The 10992-nt window shown below is 42.2% G+C and overlaps 1 pseudogene; it reads right to left on the reverse strand.

Moving 5' to 3' along the window:
- Positions 1–1960: 1960 nt before the first annotated feature.
- On the reverse strand, positions 1961–3018 carry LOC122755224 (annotated as a pseudogene).
- Between the last annotated feature and the right edge of the window lie 7974 nt (positions 3019–10992).

A 10992-nucleotide genomic window follows, 5' to 3' on the forward strand; every position in this document is an offset into this window, starting at 1 on the left:
GCCCATTAAAATGTAAGTTGCTTGAAGAGAGGGGTTATTTTCCTTTTTGCTCAGATTTTTATCGCCAGCTCTTATCAATCAATCAATCAACCAACCAACATTCCCGTGGTGCCTGGCACAGAGTAAATGCTTAATAAAGACATTTGTTTTTGCCTTACTTCTTTATCCTTCACACAAGTTATAGTCTTTTTTGAAAAAAAATAGTTTTTTTCCAATTACATGTGAAGATAGTTTTCAATATTCATTTTTTTTGTGAGGCAATTGGGGTTAAGTGACTTGCCCAGGGTCACACAGCTAGTAAGTATCAAGTGTCTGAGGCCGGATTTGAACTCAGGTCCTCCTGAATCCAGGGCCGGTGCTTTATCCACTGCGCCACCTAACTGCCCCTCTCAATATTGATTTAAAAAAATTTTTAGCTCCAAATTTTTCCCCTCCCTCCCTTCTCTCCCCCCCCCACCCCAAAGCCAGCAGGCAATAAGTTATACAGTACAATCATGTTAAACATATTTAAACACATTAGTTATGTTGTGAAAGAAGCTTCAGAACAAAAAGGAAAAGCCACAAGAAAGAGCAAACAAACAACAACAACAACAACAACAAAAGTGAAAATAGTATGCTTTGATCTGCCTTCAGACTATATAGTTCTTTTTCTGGATGTGGAGAACATTTTCCATCATGAGTCCTTTGGAATTGTCTTGGACCATTGTATTACTGAGAAGAGCTAAGCCTAACACAGTTGATCATCACACAATGTTGTTGATACTGTGTACAATGTTTTCCTGGTTCTGCTCATTTCACTCAGCATCAGTTCATGTAAGTCTTCCCAGGTTTTTCTGAAAGCTGCCTTTTTTGTTGTTTCTTTTTTTAATTTTATTTTATTTTTGCAAGGCAATGAGGGTTAAGTGATTTGCCCAGGGTCACACAGCTAGTAAGTGTCAAGTTTCTGAGGCTGGATTTGAACTCAGATCCTCCTGAATCCAGGGCTGGTGCTTTATCCACTGCACCACCTAGCTGCCCACCCCCCTCATCATTTCTTACAGCACAAAAGTATACCACTACATTCATATACCACAATTTGTTCAGCCATTCTTTAATTGATGGGCATCCCCTCAATTTCCAATTCTTTGCTACCACAAAGAAAGCAACTATAAATATTTTTGTCCATGTGGGTTCTTTTCCCTTTTTTATAATCTCTTTGGGATATAGACCTAGTAGTGGTATTGCTGGGTCAAAGGGTATGCACAGTTTGATAGTCCTTTGAGCATAGTTTCAAATTGCTCTACAGGATGGCTGGATCAGTTCACAATTCTACCAACCAATTCACTAGTGCTCCAATTTTTCCACATCTCTAGTATTTATGATTTTCCTTTTTTGTCATAATAGTCAATCTGACAGGTGTGAGGTGGTACCTCAGAGTTGTTTTAATTTGCATTTCTCTAATCACTTCTTTTTTTTGTAGGGCAATGAGGGTTAAGTGACTTGCTCAGGCTCACATAGCTGGTATTGCATTTCTCTAATCAATAGTGATTGAGAACATTTTTTCGTATGACTATAGATAGTTTTGATTTCTTTGTCTGGATACTGCCTGTTCATGTCTTTTGACCATTTCTCATTTGGAGAATGACTTGAATTCCTACAAATTTGATTCAGCTCTCTATATATTTTAGAAATGAGGCTTTTATCAAAAACATTGGCTGTAAAAATTATTTTCCAGCTTTTTGCTTTCCTTCTAATCTTGGTTGCATTGGTTTTGGTTTACTGTCATGAGTACAACTATATAAAAGCATAAATTATGAAAAACAGTGATGATGTTGCCCCTGAGCTCCTCACTCACCCATGGGAGGGAGCAGGGCTTGGGGGTGGAGGACAAAGGATGGGGGAAAGTGTGAATGGGTTCTGGCTCCCGGAGTGGGGTGGCCTGGCAGGGGCAGGGGCCCATGGGTACAGTCCTCCTGCCAAATCAGTGTATTTGGTAGTCGGTGGAGCAGGAGAGCTTGCACAATTGCCCTTTGAAGTACATGTCAATGGTGAAGTTAAGGTCTCGATTACTGTTGGCATTGGGCTGTATGCCAATGGTGCCAAAGATCTCCTTTCCCATCTTCGATGTGAGGTAATCCTCCCTGTAGAAGACAGTTTGCTGCCAGTGTGTGTAAGGGGACTCAGGTCTTGTGGAGAAGCCGGTGCTTGTGGCATTGGGTAAACTCGATGTTGAAGTAGGCAACAAGGGCATGGATGTAGTCATTCCTCTTCACTTGCAGCCAGAAGGGGGAGGTGAAGGTAAGGTCATCCACACGCACTGTGTAGATATCCACCTCCTTAATGAGGCAGGCATTGGTCACCAGCTACTTGGGGTCTACCATATTAACAAGAGGCTCCTTGATGCAGGACATATCAAAGCTGTAGATGTTCTCCCACCATTGAATCTTGTAATCCTTGTATTGCTGGTCCTCAATGGCGGTTACACACAGTGTTGCCCAATCGGGGAAGATGAGCCCATTAGGGACCAGCCACTTGCCTCGGGCATGTAGGACAGTGTTGAGCATGGATTCATAGAAGAGGCAGTATCCCATTCATTCACTAATGATCACATCCACCTTATCCACAGGGAGCTCCACTCTCTCCACCTTCCCTTTGATGATGGTCACCACATGGTCAAGTTTGTTGGCCTTGATGATTTGGCAGCATAGTCAGAGAAACTAGAGCACTCAATCCTAATGACCTTCCAGGCCTGAGCCCATATCTAGCACCACCTTGTTCCTAAACAGGTGCCGATTATGGAATGTGGAATTGTGGTGAGAGTCTGCACCTTGTCCTTGAGCATCTCCTTATGGATGCCAAAGTGGGCATAGGAGTTGAAGTAATAACCTTAGACATCATGTCCTCCATGTTGGACTTCTCACTGCTCTCAGGCTGTATGATGGACACTTCTTCAAGTGGAGGCTGGAGGGTCATTCCATTAGCCAAGGTGGCCACAAAACTCTCCATGATGCAGTTTGTGGCCTCGGCTGCCACTGCCATCTTCTCTTCCCACAGCTTGCCCCCTACAAGTGACATTCTTTTTTTTTTTTTAATTTTTTTTAAAGTGAGGCAATTGGGGTTAAGTGACTTGCCCAGGGTCACACAGCTAGTAAGTGTCAAGTGTCTGAGGCTGGATTTGAACTCAGGTCCTCCTGACTCCAGGGCCAGTGCTCTATCCACTGCACCACCTAGCTGCCCCTACAAGTGATATTCTTAAGGCACAGATGTGACCATATTATTCCCCTGCTCAAAAAGATCCAGTTCTCCCTATTGCCTCTAAGTTAATATATAAACACTTTTGTTTGTCATTTAAAGTCCTTCACAATATGGTTCCATCCTACCTTTCCAAACTTATGACACATTATTTTTCTTCATACACTCTATGGTCTAACCAAACTACTTACTGTTCCTCATACATAGTCTTTCACCTCCACTCTACATGATCTCTCTTGCTGTTATTGCCTCCACCACTGAAATTGACTAGAGTTTATTTTGTGTATATTTTAAAATTTATTGAAGATATATTATTGATGTATTAACATATGTGTGTATATATATGTGTGTACCTATATACATATATATTTACTTAAATGTGTATATATTGTTCCTGCCACAAGTAAATTATAATCTTTAGCACAAGAACTTTTAAATTGTCTTTGTATATTACCTGTGGCCACTTAATAAATACTTGTAGATTAATTGACTAAATCTAGGGGTTGCTGTTCTGTGACCCTTCTCTATTCTATGGTTCTACCAATCTGCCCAGTACTGAGGCTTAATACTCCATTACATTTGTATCTTTACTCTCCTGCCAGATTTTTGTTCATATCAGGTATGTCTGCTCCTGGGCAGCTATGTGGGGCACTAGATAGAATGCAAAACCTGAAGTCAGGAAAACTCATTTTCCTGAGTTCCAATCTGACCTTAGATATTTCCTCTTTGTGTGATCTTGGGCAAGTCACTTACCTCTGTTTGCCTCTATTTCTTCATCTGTAAAAATGAGCTGGAAAGGGAAATGGCAAACCAATCTAGTATCTTTGCCCAGAAAACCCTAAATGTTCATCATAGAAAGAGCAGACACGATTGAAATGACTGAAAAACAAGTCTGCTCAGCTAGATATCCATTCTTTTTCTCCCTAATAAGCCCCAAGAACCACTGGATTTTAAGGTAGGGATTTCTTTATAAGGGAAGGGCAAAGTTCACAGCATCTTTAAGAAATATATGACCAGTATACTTGACTGGAACTCACCTTTGTAGTTTCATGTGTTTTTTCTTAGGCTAAGGGCCCCAGAACCCCCATGCCCTCTGACATGCAGGAAATAGGAGCTTACATGAATCTATGCTCACTCAGTGTGTCCTAAAGTTGGGGAGGTGTCCTTCCAGGAAATTCTGGCTACTTACCTTCTATCTTGCCTCACCTGGCTCATTAGTAGGGGGAAATATACCCCGTCTCTCATCTGAGTCAATAAGGGATAACCATGCCTGGATCTGCCCTGTTGCCTACATATTTCTAAATGTTCACTATGGTAACCCCATTATCCCATAGCTTCTCCATCAGAGGGCATCACAGAAACACCACACTGGTTATTGCATACAACAGGGATAGGTACTAGATCTATGATTTTCATTGGCATATGGAAATCCTAGGTGAAGAAAGTCCCTCTGCCAATGCAGTAAAGCATCTTCTTTGAAATTTATAGTCTTCTGGGCAGCTAGGTGGCGCAGTGGGTAGAGTACTGGCCCTGGATTCAGGAGGACCTGAGTTCAAATTCGACCTCAGACACTTAACACTTACTAGCTATGTGACCCTGGACAAGTCACTTAACCCCAATTGCCTCCCCCACCCCCAAAAAGAAAGAAATTTATAGTCTTCCAGAGATGCCTAGAACAGCTTAAATGACTTAGTGAGAGCTTAAGTGACTGCTCAGAGTTACACGGGCTGTATGTGTCAGAGTCTGGCCCCACACCCAGGTCTTGCTGGTTTTGAGACTGGCTCTCCATCTACTAGGACACATTAACTCTCCATTGTACACACTATCTATTACTAATTCTCTGTACATTTCCTAAAGAGAACTCACCTTCGACAGTTAAACATAACAAAGTCCATTCCCTCTTCCACATCATATTCCTTCAATTACTTGGCCAACTATTATGTTCTCTCATTCTTTTCTTCTCTGGACTTAACCCTCGCCAATTCCTTCTACCTGTCCACTTACTGTGTGGGGAGGAAAAGCCTTTTAATTGGCTGCTGAATTGTAATGAGACCTCACACATCCCAGCACACAGATAATAGAGAGTAATTTGTATGTTAATGTCTTTGGGGAAAGAGTTTTTTCAGAAGATGTGCATTTCAAAATTTCCCCATAAATGGAACAATCCCCAGGGCTGCTCAGTGTGTTTTTGATAGGCTCTGGGAATACCAAGTCTGGCCTAATGGGGGAGAATGTGAGTCAGACAGATTCATGTTAACTCACACAACTGGTGGGTGGGGAAGTCCCACTGCCTACTCCTTGCTATGTCTAACTTACATAGGTCTCTCAGGATAAAGGGAACAGAATAGGTTGTACTGTGTGAACAGTGGAAACTTCTAAAAGGAAAGCAGCTACTTCCTTTGAGGCCCACAGATAGAGAGACCATAGAGGCCTTAAGAATTCAGTTTAATTCAGTTTTTAAAACTATGTATTATACACCTACTAAAGTCCTTGAAAACATGATCTATTTCATTTTTATCCTTGTCTCTCAGCACCTAACACAGTCCCTGGCACATAGTAGGCACTTAATTGCCTATTGATTGTTTCATTCTCTGTTATTTGCATTCCTGGTGCCTAGCATAGCCCCGGGCACCACAGTGGCTATGTAATAAATGCTTGGGGGGCGGGGGTGGGGTGTGGGGGGGGGCAGCTAGATGGTGCAGTGGATAAAGCACCGGCCTTGGATTCAGGAGGACCTGAGTTCAAATCCGACCTCAGACACTTGACATTTACTAGCTCTGTGACCTTGGGCAAGTCACTTCACCCTCGCTGCCCTGCTCAAAAAAAAATGGTTGGTGTATGATTGATTCATTGTTCAATCATGTGCAAGGAACTATGCTAAATTGGGGGGATAAAAAATGAAAAATCTGAAATAGTCCCTTCCTTCAAGAGGCTTATGTTGTACTACAGGAATATAAGAGAAAAGCAGAAAAGTATAATCCAGGGCAAGAAGTGGAGGGAGGCAAAGGAGAGATCAGATAAAGGTTTGGGGAATGTTTGAGTAGGGACAGAGGACGGATAGCCCAGAGGAGGTAGCACATATCTGGGCCTTGAAGCAGAGTGAGGGTTCTTTCTCAAAGTCAGATCAAGCCATCAGGCATTTATTAAGTGCCTACTATTGCCAGGCTGTGCTAAGCATAAAAAGGTAGAGAGTGCATTCCAGCCCTGGGGGACAAATTGCATGGAGGGAGGAGATGACATGTCCACCTGGGGGAATAATTAATGAACAACTCCTAGAGGGTAATAAAATGGGATAAGCCTGGAGAGATAGATTGTATCCAGAAGGTCTGAGGAATTTGTATTTTATCCTAAAGAAGAAGACAGTGGAGTTCCCCAGAGCACTTGAGGAGATGTTGGAATTTCTCCTCCAGAGATTCACCATTGACTGCTCTGATGCCCTATTACCCCATTCCTTTGTCAGTCATCTGATGCTCATGGACATAGAGGGAGACCTGGCCAGGAGTGACCGCTGTCAGAATACGGTGGAAGACACAAACGAAGATGGGAAAAAGGCAAACAGCTCCAAATACATTGGCAGATCACCTGCTCCAAACACGAAGAGCCATTATCAGTGAGTTATGGAATATGATAAGGCGAGGGAGGCAGGCAGGCCCTTAGGTGAGGTGAGGTAAGCTGTTTTCTCCGTCTCGGAATTCATGCTTTTTTCTCTGGTGCCAAACCCAGTCTTGGAAACATCAGCTGCTAAGAGGTCAGCTTCCATCTGCAGTAGGAAAGCATTCGATTTAGGAATAGTGCAAGACCGACTTCAAACAAGGCACAAGATCCTTAGCCCAGTCATGGGCTAGAGGGGACATAGTGGTGTGAAAAGAGTTCCTGATTTGGAGTCCTGGCTTCGAATACCACTTAGAACCCGTGTAACCCTGGACACAGGTCTCTAGACCTCAGGTCCTTATCCATAAAAGTTAGAGGCTGGATTAGATCAAGGGTTCTTAACCTGAGATCCACGAATAAAAAAAAATATATTTTGACAATCATATTTCAATATAATTGTTTCCCTATGTAATCCTATATATTTTATATATTTAAAATAATCATTCTAAAAAGATCCCCTTTAGATTTCCCCAGACTGCCAAAGGGGTCCATGATGTACGGTGACACCCCCCACCCCCCAAAAAAAGTTAAGAATCCTTAGACTAGATAATCTCTAAAGTGTGCTCCTGGTGAACACCTGTGGTCCTGAACCTCTTCAGAAACACACAGGATGTGATATGATTTTATTCTCTATAACAGAACATGATGTCAGGAGCTATGAGTAAAATGGAGTTAAAATCTAGAGTGAGATGGGAGCGTAGTGAGCAAACAATTCTTGCAGACACCACATCCTGGCCACCACACACCTAGTTCCTGTTTCTGTGTGGTCAAGTCCCTGGCTGCCTGCAACCCTAACTACCCTTACAAACTCCCTTCACTTCTTAGGTTGGTTTATAGAGCTATTATTGGTATTCTTCTTCCTGAGCCTGTTGCTTATGGATTTTTAATCTGATCCGGTTTCCTTCTAGAACATTCACTACCTTCCATTTTACCCTCTGGCTTGATTGGTTGATGGTCTCCTTATCTGATGAAGATCCCCTTTGCCCACAATTAAAAATGGCTCCCAATGGCAGGGCCCTGAAATATAGGCTTATATAGATTTAATGACAAAATATATAATCTAGCAGAGCAAACATTCCTCAGCAAAAATTAGGTGACAAACTGAATTTTCCTACTTCCCCACCAGACCCATTCCTAGTTGGACATGACTTTCTCAAGTGAGGTTTTCTCCCATTACCACCAAATCTGTGGATACCCTCATAAGTAGAATAATCCCCAGGGCTGCTCAGAGTGTAATTTCAATATGCTCTGGAGTAATGGGGGAGAATATGAATCAGATGGATTGATGTTAATTCACAGACCTGGGAACTCACAGATTCCATTGCATGTCCACTGCCGGTTTGGCAGTGATTTGGAGGTTATTAAAAGGTTGGAAAACAAGGCTTACAAAGTGAAAAGAACCGTGATTATGAAATTTAGAGAAGGGAATTATAGCGTCATAGAACCTTATTTAATCTATCAATTCAATATATTTTAATTAAGTACCTACTTGCTAACTCAGTTGTCTTCTAACCCTAGAACTTTTCTTAGTGCCTGAGGCCTGCTCACTGCCGTTAACATCCCTCCACTCTGGCCCTTTTTTCCCCCATTGTCCAGTTCCTTGGGGGAAGGGGGGGGGTCTCCAATTTGTGAAGAGGCTTAAGTCAATCATCCTAATTTGCTTCCTCATTCCCCAGTGGGGTACCTTCTCTCTAAGCTCTTCACTTCCCTTTTAGGTATTATTTCCCCCATTAGAATGTAATCTCCTTGAGGGCAGGGACCGTCTTTATTTTTGCTTGGGCTAGTATCTCTAACATTTAGCATAGCACTGGGCAAATAGTAGGCTCTTAATAGATGCTGTCTGCTTATTTCAAGGCCCCTAATCTGCATTCTGGGGTACAGAGCTTACCGTCTTTGGAGGGGAAACAACACATACATGGATAAATGAAAGTAAGGTTGACAACGAAAGTAGAGTTTATCTAGTCTAACCTCTATCTGATCATGAACTTTCTCTTTTTTTTTTCCCTTTTCTTTTTTTTTCTGGGTGGGGCAATGAGGGTTAAGTGACTTCCCCAGAGTCACACAGCTAATAACTGTCAAGTGTCTGAGGCTAGATTTGAACTCAGGTCCTCCTGAGTCCAGGGCCAGTGCTTTATCCACTGAGCCACCTAGCTGCCCTCGAGCTCACTCTCTAATGTTCTCAACAAGTGGTCATCTAGTTGCTTCCTTGAACGTCGTTGGTGATGGGGACCTTCACTATCCGTTTTTGGACAATTCTAATTATTAGAAAGTTCTTCCTTATACTGAGTTGAAATCTGTCTTTATACTTCTATTCACTGAGCCTGGCTCTCTCCTCTGGGGACTGATCTTTCTTTAGTTACTTAGATATTTGAAAACAGTTATTATCTTTACCTCTTCCTTCCCAAATCTTCTCTCTTCCAGGCTAAATACCTTCCTTCCTTCCTTCCTTCCTTCTTTCTTTCCATTCTGTATAGGTACTTGCTATGTGAGGATAGGCAAATAACTTTAATATCGCAATGCCTCAGCCAGCCCTCTTATGTTATATAAAGCTACAAATGAGCCACCAATCCACACTGGTAGAAATTTTGAGGTGTTCCCTGAGCAGATAAAAATATGGATCTAGACCAAAGAAAAAGAAAATACAGGAATAGCAGTTAGCTTGTTTTCATTTCAATTGTTTTGTTTTCCTGAACAAACAGGAGAACACATTTTTTTTTAAACAGAAATGATTAGGTTTAGACAGAAAGAAGTGTTTTTTTTCTGACAATGGTGATTGTGAAACATTGAAAAGAGATCCCAAGGGGGTGTGGAATCTCTTGCACAATAATTCCCCATATCTGCATTTTCAAGGTTTTCGTGTGTACCATTTCATTCGATCCTGAGGTATCAATAAGGTAATATGGGCAAGTATGATTTCCCCATTTCGCAGGTGAAGGAACAGATTTAGAGAGGCTAAATTGTTTGCCTAAGGTCACCAAGAGTGCTGAGACTAGAGCCAAGCTTGGTGGCTCATTTCCTGTACACTTCCCTCTCTACCATCCCTGAGCTTGCTGGGGGGGGGGGGCGGGTAGTGGTAAGAGCATTCTGTTTGGAGCCTGGGGATCTGGGTATAAATTCTGGCTCTGTTTCTTCCTACCTGAGTAACTATGGGCAGGTCTCAGGACTTCCATATACTCATTTTATTTATAAGATGAGGGGGTGGGCAGACTGGATGACTTCTAAATCTCCTTCCAACGTTAAACCTATAAGCTTATAATTAAATGAACCCTTGAGGTCACTTTTAGCTTTAAGGTCTCTATTGTGTTCTGATTTCAGAAGCATCTGACTTGACTGAGGAAAAAGGAAGGGAATAAACATTTATATTCACCTTCTATGTGCCAGGCATTTTGCTAAGTGCTTTACAATTGTTGTCTCATTTGATCCTCACAAGAACCCTTATTCCCATTTTACAGTTGAGGAAAATGAAGCAAACAGAGGTTTAAGTGACTGGCTCAGGGTCATACACCTAGTAAATGTTCTGAAGCCAGATTGAAATTCAGGTCTTCCTGACTCTAGTCCCACTTCTCAGATCACACCATGGCCATCCCTGTGTTAATAGCCTGCAGTGAACTGGGAAAAACAGGAAACAGCTGAACAACCTGCCTTTTGTCTTCACAAAATTAAAAAAAAAATGAGGGAGACCTGTCACAAAGTAACTGCTAGGCACCATATAGATCCATGAGGTACAAGGGGATGGTACACTGGCCCAGACCACATATGATGGATTAATTCTTGCTAGGGTATCCCAACCTAGATATCCTATAAATATGTTCCTTGGATCAATATGCTGCTAATGAAGGGAGATAGCAGTGGACCAAAAGGAGGAATCAAAAGCAATTCACGGACTTAGAATTTCTGATGTTCATTTCTGCTGCTAGGTGGTTCAGTGGATGGAACACACAGAGTGAAGACACACAGTAAGGGCTTTTATAAATTCATGCTATTGGGGCAGCTAGGTGGTGCAGTGGATAGAGAACCAGCCCTGGAGTCAGGAGGACCTAAGTTCAAATCCAGTCTTAGACACTTGACACTTACTAGCTGTGTGATCCTGGGCAAGTCACAACCCCAATT

This window comes from Dromiciops gliroides, chromosome 4, assembly GCF_019393635.1.
Source record: "Dromiciops gliroides isolate mDroGli1 chromosome 4, mDroGli1.pri, whole genome shotgun sequence".
Classification (NCBI taxonomy): Eukaryota; Metazoa; Chordata; class Mammalia; order Microbiotheria; family Microbiotheriidae; genus Dromiciops; species Dromiciops gliroides.